We start from the raw sequence: 16,264 nt of genomic DNA on the forward strand, positions 1-16,264 counted from the left end.
TTTGTCTCATGTCTCTAACTGATATATTCTGCTGGAGAGCTTGTTCTTTTAAAAAACAACAGACCTACTGGCTGGATCACCAGATGAAAATAGAAGAAAGAAAGCCTCAAAAAGAAAAGGAATGCAGCCATCACATCTAAGAGTTGGTAAGCTGCAATATAATCAATGTTTGCTTTTGGGTTTAATAAAGCTTTAACTCTTCAGACTCTGAATCCAGGAGGTTCCCATGGTTGGGTGCAGCTGAAGCGGAGCACAGAGGGAGGATTGTCTGGGCACAGGCTCTGCTTGTTTCTGGAGGCAAGTACAGATGTTGCTATGAGTGCTGCCAGTTAAGGTGGCACCAGATTACTGCCAGCTGCCGAGTTACCCCCGAGGACGCCTATCTGCCGGACTTCAATTATAACTATGAGATCCTAATGAGCTGTTCCACAGAAGCTGCTGGTCATAGCCATAAACCTTAAAGCGGTATTAAAACAAAAAGCCAACATTTTTTATATTGCAGCTTACCAATTCTTAGATGTGATGGCTGCATTCGTTTTCTTTTTAAGGCTTTATTTCTTCTATTCTCATCTGGTGATCCAGCCTGTAAGTCTGTTGTTTTTCAACAGAAAAGCTCTCTTGCAGTTACAGGGATGGGACAGACCATTTATCACTGACAGGGGTGCTTAAAATGATCAATTTTATTTATTTCTGTAAAACCTCCAAGGTGCCACATATACGCACATCTGCATTTGTAAAGGAAGCGCAGTCCCAGAACAGTACTCTCTTTTTCCTCAGAATGGAGAAAAAGATTATTATTATTATCATACAGGATTTATATAGCGCCAACAGTTTACGCAGGGCTTTACAATATAAAAGGAGACAATACAGTTACAATACAATAAAATACAAGAGGATTAAGAAGAGCTTACAATCTAATCTCAGAAAAAGATACATTGTATCATGCCAGAGGGGAAAATAATAATATTAAAAAAAATATTAATGAATAAAAAAAAAGATAATAATAAAAGAAAATAGAAAATAGCTAGATCAAGGCTTGGTTTAGGTTAGTGTCAGAGTCAAAGGTCAAGGTTGGGGTCAAATGTCAGAGTCAAAGGTCAAGGTTGGGGTCAAATGTCAGAGTCAAAGGTCAAGGTTGAGGTCAGAGTCAGTGGGCTCCATTCACAAAGCCGTATCTTACCGCATCCGAGTAGGCAGTAAGATACCACATAGCATTTTTCAAAAAGTTTTTTTAGTATTCACTAAAAAACGCTACTAAAATACCGCAATCCAGTTCTGTGAATGGAGCCCATCATGTTTTAGGTAGGGTTAAAATAGTATTTTTAAAAAATTGCATAGCAATTCACTTAAAGCACGTGTACATATCTGTGTGCGAATGGGATGAGATAAAAATAAAAACAAACGAAACAATTGTTATTAGGCCATTTTCTGTGCTGTACAAATGTTTTTCACTGATTTAAAACAGAAAATACTTCATTTGGCCACTAGATGGCAAAAATGATGATGTGCATTTCTTATGATACTTAGCGCTGTCTAGTGGCCAAATATGATATTTTTTTATTTTTAAGTCAATGAAGAGCAATTTGTCCAGCACAGGAAATGTCCAAATAACATTGTTTTTTTTTTGTTTTGTTTTGTTTTTGTAGCTTTCAAACAAAATGAATGTACTTGCACATTCACTGAGTGAATTACTATGCATATTTATTTTAACTAGATCCCTTAGTGGTAGAGTTTCTTGGTCCTACTATGGGTACAAACAACATATATTATACACATCTGTGGTATCACCACGAATCTCAGGAGTAGGAGAATTTATTGTGGTCTTTTTGGTGTTGGGTCATGTTATTGGCAAGAAAACATACAGCTAAATTTTAAAAAATATATATTTGTTTTACTATTTCGGGTCAGCTTTCCTTTGATAATGAAAAAAATCAAGAGATATCCATTACTATTTACCCCTAAATAAAGTTCCAAATTTATCCTATAAGAAAATCATTCATTTGCATACAAGAAGTACTTGCAAAGATATGTACAGTTTAACAAAGTTTTAAAACTTTGTTCAGGCGATATGGTAAAGTATTGGAACTATGACATTGCTATCTCCTCCGGTCCACCTTAAGAAGGACCAGGCAGATTTCTCAGCTACTTTTTTTTTTTTTTTCATCAGTGATGACATCCAGGAAACTGCAAAGAGTCAGAGAAAGAGAAAGAGCGGGCGGAGAGGGGAACCCAGTCTGTGCAGGTCCCAGCACCCTGTCACCGTTCCCACCCAACATCTGGGATATGGACTGAGACTGGGAACAGAGGGACACCGTCCCCAGGTAAGGGAACCCTCCATCACTGACCTTCTACTGTCTTTAAACTAAATTCTGTCTCTTTAAAAATTGCATCTGTCACATGTGAGGCCAGATCCCAGTATGTCAGAGAGGACCCATACAAGGCCCAGCGTGCTTTTATTCTTAGATCGAATGTAATGGCATATAGGGGCATATTTATAAAGCCGTGAATGCAACTTTTCCTAAACATTCACTGGTGGTGGTGAATCCATCACTGTTATTTAAACATATGTACCAGGAACATTCACCTTCAGTGAATGCCAGATTTTCCTTTATTCATTTGTGCTGCTGATCTTCTGCATCCTCTTTCAGCCACTTCCTATATCTATGCACTCGCTCCAGTGTGGATTGCACATCAATGCTTTGGTAGTGACCGTACCTGCTCAATGTGTGCTAGCATGGCCACTTGTAGCCCCCACCAGGGAACAGTTCCAACAGGAAGTGCCTGGAAAAGGACTTTCAAGGCAGGATCACCAGGTGTTTAATGCAGCAGCTGTTATTGATGCACCTCTGAAAATTTTTTCTACAGTGGATCACTTTTCAGAAGTGTTTGTCAGGTGGTGAGGGGGTGATATGTCACTTCCTCACCGCCGTAAATTCAGCACCAGCACACCGCAATCACGTACAGCGCACACAGTTGCTTTGAAAAGGCTCCAGTCAGCGGCAGTGATAGCCACCGAACGCCACTAGGGGGAGTCATTTTTGCTGTGGCTGCTAAGTAAAGTACCATGGCCATGGTTTGTGTAAACCCCTTGTTCAGCGGCATTTCCAGTGTAAGGAGGGTAAAGTAGAAACACGGCTCAACCCCTTGGTTTTAACACCCTTCAACTGCAAACCAAATGAGACTTTGTTCATACCTATGCAGGCGTAACCGTGCATATTTTAGGGCTGCCCATTCATTTCAATGGGCTGCCTTACACGCAAAAATTGAAAAATTGCGTGTAAGTGTGAGTGCCTTTTTTTTTTTTTTTTTTTTTTTAATCATGCTGCACCAAAACGCATGGTACTTTGTTACCAATCATTCTGGCACATGAGCAGATTAGCAAGATGTGTTGGGGTGCAACTAAGAATTAATGACACCACAGTGCACCTGCAAAAGGGTTGTGCGTTTTTGTGCGACTTTGCCTGCATTCCTGCAGCAAACAAATGTGAACCTAGCCTAAATGAAAGATCCAGATTTAAAAAGATTTAACACAACATTTGAAGTGTATATAATGCCAAAATGTTTTATTTATTATTATATTTGAATTTATAATTGTATTTATTATTATAATTTTATGAATAATTGTATTTATAATTATATTTTTTTATTTATTTATTGTTTAGTTATTTTGGTTTTGATTTTGGATACAGTGGTAAGGGGTTAGTACCCCTGTCTAGTTTTTTTTTTTGTGTGTGTCTTCATTAGGGACATACACCCTCCCTGTGTATCTTGGTGACCACCATCACCAGGACTGAAAGTGAGGAAGGAACCAAAAATAAGAATTGTCACCAGAACAGGGATAGAGAAGAAATCTTCCAATAGGGACACTTGTTGCATTGAGAGTTGATTCAGCTCTCCTTCACATTGACTGCGGCTTTGAAATGGTGCAACTTCATCTGAAATTGCAAAATCTCAAAGCTCTGTGTCAGTGCTACTTTGAGGGGGGACTTGGAAGACATCTGTATGGCCTCATGCACAGATGTCTATTCAAGTTGCACCCAAAATTGCCAAAAGTATTGCAGGAACTACTTTTTTAAACCGATGTGACACCGCATAGTTGGCGTTGCACCGATTTAAACAGTGCGATTGTCATGCGATTTGACCTTGGAATTTTCCACATTTTGTCATGTTACAACCAAAAATGTAAATGTATTTTATTGGGATTTTATGTGATAGACCAACACAAAGTGGCACATAATTGTGAAATGGAAGGAAAATGATAAATGGTTTTCCACATTTTTTACAAATAAATATGTGAAAAGTGTGGTGTACATTTGTATTCAGCCCCCCTGAGTCTATACTTTGTAGAACCTCCTTTCACTGCAATTACAGCTGCAAGTCTTTTTTGGGGATGTCTCTACCAGCTTTGCACATCTAGAGAGTGACATTTTTGCCCATTCTTCTTTGCAAAATAGCTCAAAATCTGTCAGATTGGATGGAGAGCATCTGTGAACAGCAATTTTCAAGTCTTGCCACAGATTCTCAATTGGATTTAGGTCTGGACTTTGACTGGGCCATTCTAACACGTGAATATGCTTTGATAATAACCTTTCCATTGTAGCTCTGGCTGTATGTTTAGGGTCGTTGTCCTGCTGGAAGGTGAACCTCCACCCCAGTCTCAAGTCTTTCGCAGACTCTAACAGATTTTCTTCTAAGATTGCCCTGTATTTGGCTCCATCCATCTTCCCATCAACTCTGACCAGCTTCCCTGTCCCTGCTGAAGAAAAGCATCCCCACAACATGATGCTGCCACCACCATGTTTCACAGTGTGGATGGTGTGTTCAGGGTGATGTGCAGTGTTAGTTCTCTGCCACACATAGCGTTTTGCTTTTAGGCCAAAAAGTCCAATTTTGGTCTCATCTGACCAGAGCACCTTCTTCCACATGTTTGCTGTGTCCCCCACATGGCTTCTTGCAAACTGCAAACGGAACTTCTTATGGCTTTCTTTCTACAATGGCTTTCTTCTTGCCACTCTTCCATAAAGACCAGATTTGTGGAGGGCAGGACTAATAGTTGTCCTGTGGACAGATTCTCCCACCTGAGCTGTGGATCTCTGCAGCTCCTCCAGAGTTACCATGGACCTCTTGGCTGCTTCTCTGATTAATGCTCTCCTTGTCCGGCCTTTCAGTTTAGGTGGACGGCCGTGTCTTGGTAGGTTTGCAGTTGTGCCGTACTCTTTCCATTTTCGGATGATGGATTGAACAGCGATCTGTGAGATGTTCAAAGCTTGTGATATTTTCTATAGCTCAACCCTGCTTTAAACTTCTCCACAAGTTTATCCCTGACCTCTCTGGTGTGTTCCTTGGCCTTCATGATGCTGTTTGCTCACTAAGGTTCTCTAATAAACCTCTGAGGGCTTCACAGAACAGTTGTGTTTTTACTGAGATTAAATTACACACAGGTGGACTCTATTTACTAATTAAGTGACTTCTGAAGGCAATTGGTTCCACTAGATTTTAGTTAAGGGTATCAGAGTAAAGGGGGCTGAATACAAATGCACGTTACACTTTTCACATATTTATTTCTAAAAAATGTGGAAAACCATTTATCATTTTCCTTTCACTTCACAATTATGTGCCACTTTGTGTTGGCCTAACACATAAAATCCCAATAAAATACATTTACATTTTTGGTTGTAACATGACAAAATGTGGAAAATTCAAATGGGTATGAATAATGTTTCAAGGCACTGTACTTCTCCCAAAATAGCATATAAAAAAAATTTGTCTTTGTGGTGTCCTTGTGGTGAGAATTTGCGCCCAATCTATGCATGCACAGATGTGCTGAATGGCTCTGCCTGGCCTTCAGTACCCAGCAGAGACCTTAGGCACATCTGCGCATGCGTGAGTGCGCCTGAACACGTACTCGAACATGGCGTGATAAGGAAGGTGTAGCACTTTGGTCGTTTTGCGCACATGCTCATTCTTTGACATATGCACAGATCTTACACAAAGTCCTGTACCTTCCTAATCTTGCCTGCGCATGCACAAATCTGCCACAGGCCATTGCTGGGTACTGAAGGATGGGCAGAACGCTTTGGCACTTCTGCACACTCATGGAATGGGTGCAAAGTCATTCTGGACGCAACTGATGCCGTGTACACACGGGCGGATTTTTCGACCGGACTGGTCCGACGGACCGAATCCGGCGGACAATCCGACCATGTGTGGGCTCCATCAGACCTGCAGCGGACTTTTTCGGTCGAAAATCTGACAGGCTTTAGATTTGGAACATGTTTCAAATTTGTCCAACAGACTCTAGTCCGGTCGAAAAATCCGCTCGTCTGTATGCTAGTCCGACGGACAAAAAACGACGCTAGGGCAGCTATTGGCTACTGGCTATCAACTTCCTTATTCTAGTCCGGTGTACGTCATCACGTACGAATCTGTCGGACTTTGGTGTGATTGTGTGTAGGCAAATCCGTTCATCCAAAAGTCCGTCGGAAGTCCGTCAAAAGTCCGTCGAAAGTCCGTCGGACCAGTCTGGTCGAAAAGCCTGCCCGTGTGTACGCGGCATTAGACTAAAGAGTGGGGAAAAAATGAGTCCCCTGGTTTTTTTTTCCATCTTTGTCGCACGTGCATGTCCCGCAGTAAGGGCCAGCAGTAAGGGGCCTAAAGTTCCTCTTTAGGCCCCTTACTCTGGCCCTTACCTCTTTAGGGCCCCTCCTCTTTAGGGCCAGCTCACACCATGAAGCGCACAGGAACGCGCTGCATAACCTTTGTGGCTAGTGAGTATATTTAAATACATTTAAATTAAATTGTTGGTGCCTGGAGTTCAGCTTTATTCAAAATAAAATATTTAAAAACAAAAAATAATTGAAATAAAAAAAAAAATATAACAAAAATCTATGATTTGATATTAAGAATTTAGTCATTTTGTTTACATTTCTGACCCAAAAAAGGCAGATTTGGTTATGATCTCCGGTCACTGCTATGGCCAAACTCGGAGGAAACTCGGTGTCATGTTGTAACATTAACATTATTACACAGACATTGTAACATTATGACGGACGTAGCGGAAGCTACAATATCTTATTGGTAATCTGCTACACATCCTCTGATCTTCTCTTGTGAACAGGTTCCCTTGCCTCATGCACACTGAAAGTTATTTAAAAAAAAAAAAAAAAAAAGGGGTTAGCTGTCCCCATAGAATGAGTTTTGCAGCGTTTTTTTTTTTTTTTTTTTTTTTTTTTTTTAGCAGAACTATACTCCCACAAAAGCTTATAGCTCAAATACACTGATAAATGCTGATTAGCCACGTTTGAGCGTTTTTACAGCTGAAAAACTAAAGTAAAATCATCCATTTTACACTTTTGATAAAAAAAAGGATTCATGTGTAAGAAGGAATAACTGATAATTGATGATCATATTCCTGCTGAGAAATGATTTGCAGGAAAGGAGTAGAAGAACTGTAGATACTCAAAAAGTATAATGCCCCGTACACACACGGTCGGACTTTGTTCGAACATTCCGACAACAAAATCCTAGGATTTTTTTCTGACGGATGTTGGCTCAAACTTATCTTGCATACACACGGTCACACAAAGTTGTTGGAAAATCCCATCATTCTGAACGCGGTGACGTAAAACAAGTACGTCGGGACTATAAATGGGGCAGTGGCCAATAGCTTTCATCTCTTTATTTATTCTGAGCATGCGTGGCACTTTGTCCGTCGGATTTGTGTACACACGATCGGAATTTCCGACAACAGATTTTGTTGTCAGAAAATTTTATATCCTGCTCTCAAACTTTGTGTGTCGGAAAATCCGATGGAAAATGTCCGATGGAGCCTACACACGGTCGGTTTTTCCGACAACACGCTCCGATTGGACATTTTCCATCGGAAAATCCGACCGCGTGTACGGGGCATTAGGATGGGTAAAGACCTGTTTGCCATTTGGCATCTTTAATCAGAATGCCTAAAGTGTTAGTTCACCTTTACAGAGAAAATGTGCAAGACTTCCGAAAAGGATCAGAATGATTTACTGTGCAGGCACTGACCAATCAAAATCACTCTAATCCGTCCCGGAAACTTTGCACAGAGAAGGTGGAGAATAGCGGGGATTTCAAATCCCAAGACCATTGGGCTTGTTGCCTGGGCACTGATAGCTCATCACCCCGGAGGTAAGTACAGCAGGGATCGGGGTGGGTGTACAGTGTTAGCTCGTCCTTACATTTTTTTCTAAAAAGGTGAAGTAGCACTTTGAAGTGGAAATTCAGTCCGGCTCTGTACTGGTTCTGCCCCCCCCCCCCAGCTCTGCCATTATGGCATATACACAGATGTGCCAAAGGGCTCTAGGTACATCTATGCACATGCAGGTGCTTTTCTGCAGATATGCAAAGACAGGAGAAGGGTTGGGACCTCCCTGACAGTTGCCTTTACCCATGTGTGGGAAACTTTGCGCGTGTGGAGATGGGACCCAAATCCCTGTGGCACATCTGTGTACATGCAGGAGGCGTGGAAAAAAGAAATGCAATTCTTGCCTAGGTGAGAATAGGCTTTGAGATTGGTTTATAAAAAAAATAAAGTCAGGAGGAACAGCTCCTGATCACATGATCACAATTATCACTATTACCATGACCCACAACTGAAAAAAAATCTCAAAATAAAATGTTCTTGGTGATACCACATATGTGCATATTTGTTGTTTGTAGCCAAAGTGGGGCTAAAAATAATAGTGCACTTTTTATTTATTTATTTTTTTACTATTCAGCTCAGTTTTCCTTTGATAATTCAAAAACAAATAAGAGATACCATTTACCACCAAATGAAGTCCCAATTTGTCCCGGACAATGTATAATTTACCTGGATACACGGAGTCATTGTGGTGATACACTATATTGTCAGTAGTATTGGGACGCCTGCCTTTACAAGCACATGAACTTTAATGGCATCCCAGTCTTAGTCCATAGGGTTCAATATTGAGTTGGCCCACCCTTTGTAACTATAACAGCTTGAACTCTTCTAGAAAGGTTGTCCACAAGGTTTAGGAGTGTGTCTATGGGAATGTTTGACCATTCTTCCAGAAGCTCTAATTCTTCCCAAAGGTGTTCTATCGAACACCTTTGGGATGAATTAGAGCAGAAACTGCAAGCCAAGCCTGACCTCAAAAATGCGCTTCTGGAAAAATGGTCAAACATTCCCATAGACACACTCCTAAACCTTGTGGACAGCCTTCCCAGAAGAGTTGAAGCTGTTATAGCTGCAAAGGGTGGGCCAATTCAATCTTGAACCCTAAGGACTAAGCCTGGAATGCCATTAAGGTTCATGTGAGTGTAAAGGCAGGTGTCCCAATACTCTTGACAATATAGTGCATGTACAGTTTTACTAACACATGTCAAAGTTGCAAAACTGCATTCAAGCGTTAGCATTTTTTTAGTGACACAATCTCTGAAAAGAAAAAATCCTGTTCAAATATGTATGCTTAACTTTAAAAAGTCCCTTCTATTGCTCTCAGCCTGCTAAAAATCTCCAAATGATTATTTTTTCCTTTTTACTGCTGTGATCTGACTTCCTGTTAGAGCAGTGGTTCTCAACCTTTCTAGTGTCGTGACCCCTTGATAAAATTTCCCAAGTTGTGGGGGCCCCTAACAGTAAAATTATTTTCCTAGCGTGGGATTTCAGCACCCAAGGCAAGACAAGTAATTTGTGCCCCTAACCAACGGAAATTTAGCGCTCCCTGAGTCGCTTCCACTCGTACAGTATTAAAACCCCTTATGGTACATTTTAGGATGTGCCACTTTTTCTCTTTTTTCTCCTTTCTTTCCCTTTTATCTCTCTCTATCCTAATTTAGTTTTTTTTTTTTTTCCCCATCCCTCTCTCTAGCCATCTTTCTTGTTCTCTTATTCCTTCTCCCCCTTTTTCTTTGTTCCTCCCCCTCTTTCCCTCTCCCTTCCACGTATTTTCTACTTTTATTCCTTCTCTTGCTCCTTGGTGGGGGGAATGGGATGAGTAGCAGTGCTGGCGGGGGGTTGGAATGATTGGCAGTGCTGGGGCAGCCTTGATCAAGGTCATCTACTGATCTGAGAACTGTAGTGAGGACTTTTATTGGCAACTATAATCACAGGTAGTGTTACTCACTGTGTCTCCAACTTTGTGGTGTCTCGTAGCAGTGACACCTATGCCAAAATCAGGAGATAGGGTCTCCTCCAGCCCCTCCCACTTCACATTCCTCACCAGTCAGCTGACCTCTAGTCTCTGCCCCCCAGTCATGCCGTGAACTGAATGGGCGGCTGAGTGGGTACCAGGAACAGCCCAGCTGGGCAGGCACAGGCTCCAGGGACAGCCCTGCTGGGTGGCCGCGAAAAGGCTGGAACAGCAGTGCGGGCTTCAGGAACAGCCCAAGATTTGGTGACCCCTGGCAAATCATAATTTGACCCCCAGGTTGAGAACCACTGTGTTAGAGGGTGGCTACATTTGTTCTCCATAATCCTGCTGTATGTAGGAGTGTAGCCACCCTCTCTTGCTTGCTCTTGAGATGTACTATGGACTATGGGATTTGTAGTGTGCATAGAGCAGTGTACATGACCACAACTAACATGCACGGCTTATTCCAAACAAACAGAAGTAGGGGAAAAGGGGAGGTACGGGAGCTCACGGAGGGTGAAGGAGGCAGAAAAACACAGTAATGAACAATTTAATGAAAAATAAATTAGTGTCAATAGTGAATAGATGTGTATGGATTATTTTTGAAAAATTAATGTCACTTGAAGGCATTAAGAGGTTAACAACCAGGGGGCGCTATAACAGCCTTCCTAACAATGATTCCTCCATCCCCTGGGAGGTCCTCGAGATATGAAATCTGTGCTGAGGGTCTGGCACCCTACACCTATGCCAATTTTTGTTTAATTACAGGTTCTTACATAGCTCCATCAATTTATACAGCGCTTTACTTTTTTTTTTTATATATTCAACATCAGTCCCTGCCCTCAAGGAGCTGACAATCTAAGGTCCCTAACTCACATTCATACGTATACTGCGGCCAATGTAGACAGGAGACCATTAAAAAGGAAGTAAACTCTTCCGGAAAAAAAATTGTTTCCCCCTTCCCTGCAAAGTAAAGGCATAATGTGCTAGTATGCATAGCATACTAGCACATTATGTGACACTCAACTGCAAACAAAGCCCGCGCCGACCCCGCTGCAGGCCGCATCCATCTTCCCCTGGTCTGCGGACTCCGGCTGTGTGACTGGACCGAGCCGCATGATGTCACTCCCACAAATGCGCGCTGGAGCCGCCAGTCACGGCACTCGCTCCTGAAGAAACAGCACAGGCGGCCGATCCTTCAGAGTGCGCTGTTCAGGTGATATTTACAGTACACAAAGGTAAGCCTTATTCTAGGCTTACCTATAGGTATAAATACTGCATGAAGGTTTATAACCTATTTAACCCTCCAGCTTGCCTTTGGAGTGTGGGAAGAACCCCACACAGGCAGAGGGGGAACATGCAAACGCCAGGCAGGTAGTGCTGTGGTTGGGATTCAAACCCACAATCCTAGTGCTGCCATGCAGAAGTGCTAAGCACTTAGCCTATGTGCTGCCCATAGCTAGCTATAGCCTTTCCTCCAACCTCCAATAAATTCTGAAAAGCCTATCGTACAATCAGTGCTTCTTCCTTTGGGTTTACACCTAGGTACTGCGTGGTGACAGCTGCTAAAAGCCGCCTAGTGTATGTGCCTTGTCATGTGATTTCATTCATGCTAAAAATCACTCCAAGACACATACGCAGTATAAAGCAAGGAACATCAGCATTCTGCAGCACTCACTTATGACGAGTTTTCAAAAATTACCTGTTAATCCTGCCAGAAATCCAGTGCTGCCCTGTGCACTCTGCAGTGTTTTTATCTCTGCTCAGCTTTCTGTGTGAACTACAGAACACCTTCACCCTACACACAAGGATAGAGTGTTCTTTAGTCCCAAATAGACATGTGCAGAATGAAAAAAATTTGTTTCGCTTGGATTCATTATATAAATAATTTTGTTTAATTATATTTGTTTAATTTGTTTTCAAAATAGTTTTTTTAGTTTTCAAATTCGATTCAGATTCTCCAAATTTGGTTGAATTGAATTGAATTTGAATTTATTCTATTCAAAATTCCAGAAGTTCAGCTCTGGGCTCAGCTCCCCACTGGCCAGGGAGCAGTAGCAGCCCGTTCATTAGGCCTGTGAGCACTCCCAGTTGTGTGACGATAGCGAATGAATATTCATTATTTTCGCACTAAATCTCCTCCCTGCCAATCAGGAAGCGAGTCTGAGACCCGTTTCCCAATTGGCCAAAATGTCAGGCGATCTTATTGAATTCCTAGGAGGAGGAGAGAGGACAAGCATGGCGGAAGTCGTGGATGAAAGGACACCGGAGCCACTGCTCGCAGCCCACCACGCTGAGGCCAGCGGAGGCACTGCTCGCAGCCCACCACGCTGAGGCCAGCGGAGGCACTGCTCGCAGCCCACCACGCTGAGGATAGAGGAGCCGCTGCTCACAGCCCACCACGCTGAGGACAGCGGGGCCACTGCTTGCAGCCCACAGCCCGCCACCTGCCATGCTGAGGACACCGGAGCCGCTGCCCGCAATCCACTGCCTGTCACCCGCCACCTAGATGGGGTAAGTGCCGTACCGACCGGCAGACAGGGGGGTAGTGTCGTGCCGCCAGCCGTCCGGGGGGAGGGGCTAGTGTGCCCCCCCCAAAAAAACACCAGCCACCATTGCCAGGGAGACTAAAAGAGATTTAGTTGGGCTGGACTTTAAAACCCAACTCTGGCCTATTTTTTATGGTCCAGCTGGTTTAAAAGTCTTCAACCTAGAGGTGTCCCCTGCAGTTCTTCTTTTCTGCCACAGGATGTCCTCAGTCTTCTGGGGTTATTGACGCTGTAAGGAAGACTGAGAACATCATGTGAGCACTGATGAGCTTGGGTTCGGATCCCAGTAAGAACCTACTTGAGCAAACCCTCCAGGAAGATGTCACTGTACTGGGCCAATCATAAGCAGCCAAAGCATTCTCTGCCCGGCAGCTGCATGCATACACACTTGTATATGTGCGTATGCAGGGCAAGCAATGCCCCAGTAGCAAATGATTGGCCCAGTACAAGTGACAGCTTCCTGGCGGGCTTGCGCAGGGGGTTCTTACTAGAATCCAAACATGTCAAAGCTCATCAGTACTCACAGGATGACCTCAGTCTTCTGGGTTTATTTACGCTGGAAGAAAGGCTGAGGACATCATGTGAGTAATGATGAGCTTGGACATGTTTGGATACTAGCAAGAACTCGCTAGATCGAGCCCTTCAGGAAGCTGTCACTGTATTGAGTCAATCATAAGCGGCCAGGGCATTCTCTGCCCGGCAGCTGCATGTATACACCCTTGTATATCTGCGTATGCAGGGCAAGCAATGCCCCAATAGCAAATGATTGGCCCAGTACAAGTGACAGCTTCCTGGCAGGCTTGCACAGGTGAGTTCTTACTAGGATCCAAACATGTCCAAGTTGATCAGTACTCACAGGATATCCTCAGTCTTCGGGGTTTATTGTCGCTGGAAGGAAGACTGAGGACATCCTGTGAGTACTGATGACCTTGGACGTGTTTGGATCCCAGTGAGGGCCTGCTTAAGCGAGCCCTCAAGGAATATGTCACTGTACTGGGCCAATCATAAGCAGCCAAGGCATTCCCAGCCCCGCAGCTGCATGCATGCACCCTTGTATATGTGTGGATGCCGGGAAAGCAATGCCCCAGCCGCAGATGGTTAGCCCAGTACAAGTGACAGTTTCCTAGGGGGTTTGAGCAGGTGGGTTCTTAATAGGATCTGAACATGTCCAAGCTCATCAGTACTCACAGGATGTCCTCAGTCTTCCTTTGAGTGTCAATGAACTCAGGAAGACAGAGGGCACCATGTGGCAGAGGAGAAGTACTACAGGTTGAAGACTTAAGCCAGCTGGGGACCTTAAAAATAGCCCAGAGTTGGGTTTTAAAGCCCAGCCCAACCAAATCTCTTTTAGTTTTTAATAAAGTAGGAAAATGTTAGAATTTCTGGTTGTATGACTCATTTCCTATGTTTTACTGTCTCGGTGGCCACATAGGAAGTGAGGTGCAATCTCTCTAACACAGATATAGCAAGCAATAGAAAAATGGAAAACCTGACCCACCTCTACTCTTCTAACACTAAAAATAAAATTTTTTTGGTTTGGTTCTGTCTGTTACATAAAAAGTTGGTTTGGAATTAGACTTTAAAGTTACTGATACAAGTAGAGTAAGCTCCAGATGGCAGATGAGAGGTGGAAATCCCCTTTAAAGAGGAACTTCAGTTAGTTTTTTTCTTTTTTTAAAGTCAAATGCTACAAATACTGTAGCTGTTGAATTTTGTAAATCAGCTACTTGTTAGTGCCTGGGATCCAGTACTGTCTTCCCACAACTGGTTCTTCTTACTGCTGCGAGTCCACAGCGCCACCATCTTGGATATGGGAGCCGGCTGTGGCTTCCTGAGAAATCACAGCCAGCTCCCCGCTATGCATGTGCGTGCTTGTAAATGGTCCTTCAGCTTCCTGGAATATGTGACATGTCCCAGGAGGCTGCGGGAGGGCAGGGAAAGGGGGGGGGGTTCTAGGGCCATCATCCTGGTGAGGATCGTGGGAGTGTCTGTAAGAATAGGTACTTAACTTGTCGTTGGTGTTATTTGAGTGATGTTCTACTTTAAGGAGGTCAACTTTGATGCTGGTGAAGTAACAAGACTTAAAGGGGAATTGGTGAAATCTGAATTGAGGTCCGAAAGCAGTTAAAGTGGTTGTAAACCCCCCTGAGACATTTTTACATATAGGTAAGCCTATAATAAGGCTTTCCTATATATGCTGAAAATATCTCCTAAACGTGCGCCGTTTAGGAGATATTTACCTTCTAGTGCGTTTCCTCCCCAGCATGTGCCATGACTGGTGGCTCCCGGAAGAGGGGCACAGATGGACACTTCCACCAGCGGGGACATCGCGGACATCGGGGGCTTTGTTTGCAGGTAAGTGCCACATAATGGGCTAGTACATACTAGCCCATTATACTTTTACTTTGCAGGGGAATAAAGAGGAAGTAAAAGCCATCAGAGTTTACTTCCTCTTTAACTATCACAGTGACTCAAACCACAGAAATGTGGAAAGGAGATAAAAATCAAAAGATGAGAATGTTCAAGACACTTTTCATTGGTAATATAAAACTGGCAACGCGTTTTGGGGGTCAAAACACTCCTCCTTCATCAGGACTGCATAATAAATATAAAACATAATAAAAATAAAAGCCTCTGCATATGAATATAGAAACAAATGACTGCATCACTTGATAATGCGATCATAAAAATATTCAGAAATAAATATTTAAATACATAAATATTATATATAATATATACAGTTTTACACACATAAATATTAAATAAATAAATACATATAAATATTCAAATATTAATTTAAAATAGAAAAAAAATCTGAATGATCATATGAAATGATATACACTATATTACTAGAAGTATTAGGACGCCTGCCTTTACACTCACATGAACTTTAATGTCATCCCAGTCTTTGTCTATAGGGTTCAATATTGGGTTGGCTCACCATTTGCAGCTATAACAGCTTCAACTCTTCTGGGAAGGCTGTCCACAAGGTTTAGGAGTGTGTCTATGGGAATGTTTGACCATTCTTCCAGAAGTGCATTTGTGAGGTCAGGCACTGATGTTGGATGAGAAGGCCTGGCTCACAGTCTCCACTCTAATTCATCCTAAAGGTGTTCTATCGGGTTAAGGTCAGGACTCTGTGCAGGCCAGTCAAGTTCCTTCACCCAAAACTCATTCATCCGTGTCTTTATGGACCTTGCTTTGTGCACTGGTCCAAATCATTTGGTGGAAGGGGGATTATGGTGTGGGGTTGTTTTTCATGGGTTGGGCTGAAGGGAACTCTTAAGGTGTCAGCATACCAAGACATTTTGGACAATTTCATGCTCCCAACTTTGTGGGAACAGTTTGGGGATGACCCCTTCCTGTTCCAACATGACTGCGAACCAGTGAACAAAGCAAGGTCCATAAAGACATAGATGAGCCAGTTTTATGTACAGTGGCACCTTGGATTACATGCATATATTGTTCCAGAAGCATGCTTGTAATCCAACGCACTCGTATATCAAAGCAAGTTTCCCCATAGGAATCAATGAAAACTCAGATAATTCGTCCACGTCTCACTGCTATTGTATGCAGTACTGCATGTGG

General features: G+C 42.9%; 1 protein-coding gene across 1 annotated transcript in view; it reads left to right on the forward strand.

The window, feature by feature from the left end:
• Positions 1–16,264, forward strand: part of ITPRIP (inositol 1,4,5-trisphosphate receptor interacting protein) — a 48,355-nt gene that overhangs the window by 18,537 nt on the left and 13,554 nt on the right. The window contains exon 3 of the mRNA XM_073595929.1: positions 2,168–2,321. The gene's annotated coding sequence lies outside the window, so the exon portion shown is untranslated. The remainder of the gene's footprint in view (positions 1–2,167; positions 2,322–16,264) is intronic.

Source organism: Aquarana catesbeiana, linkage group LG08 (genome assembly GCF_042186555.1).
Source record: "Aquarana catesbeiana isolate 2022-GZ linkage group LG08, ASM4218655v1, whole genome shotgun sequence".
Classification (NCBI taxonomy): Eukaryota; Metazoa; Chordata; class Amphibia; order Anura; family Ranidae; genus Aquarana; species Aquarana catesbeiana.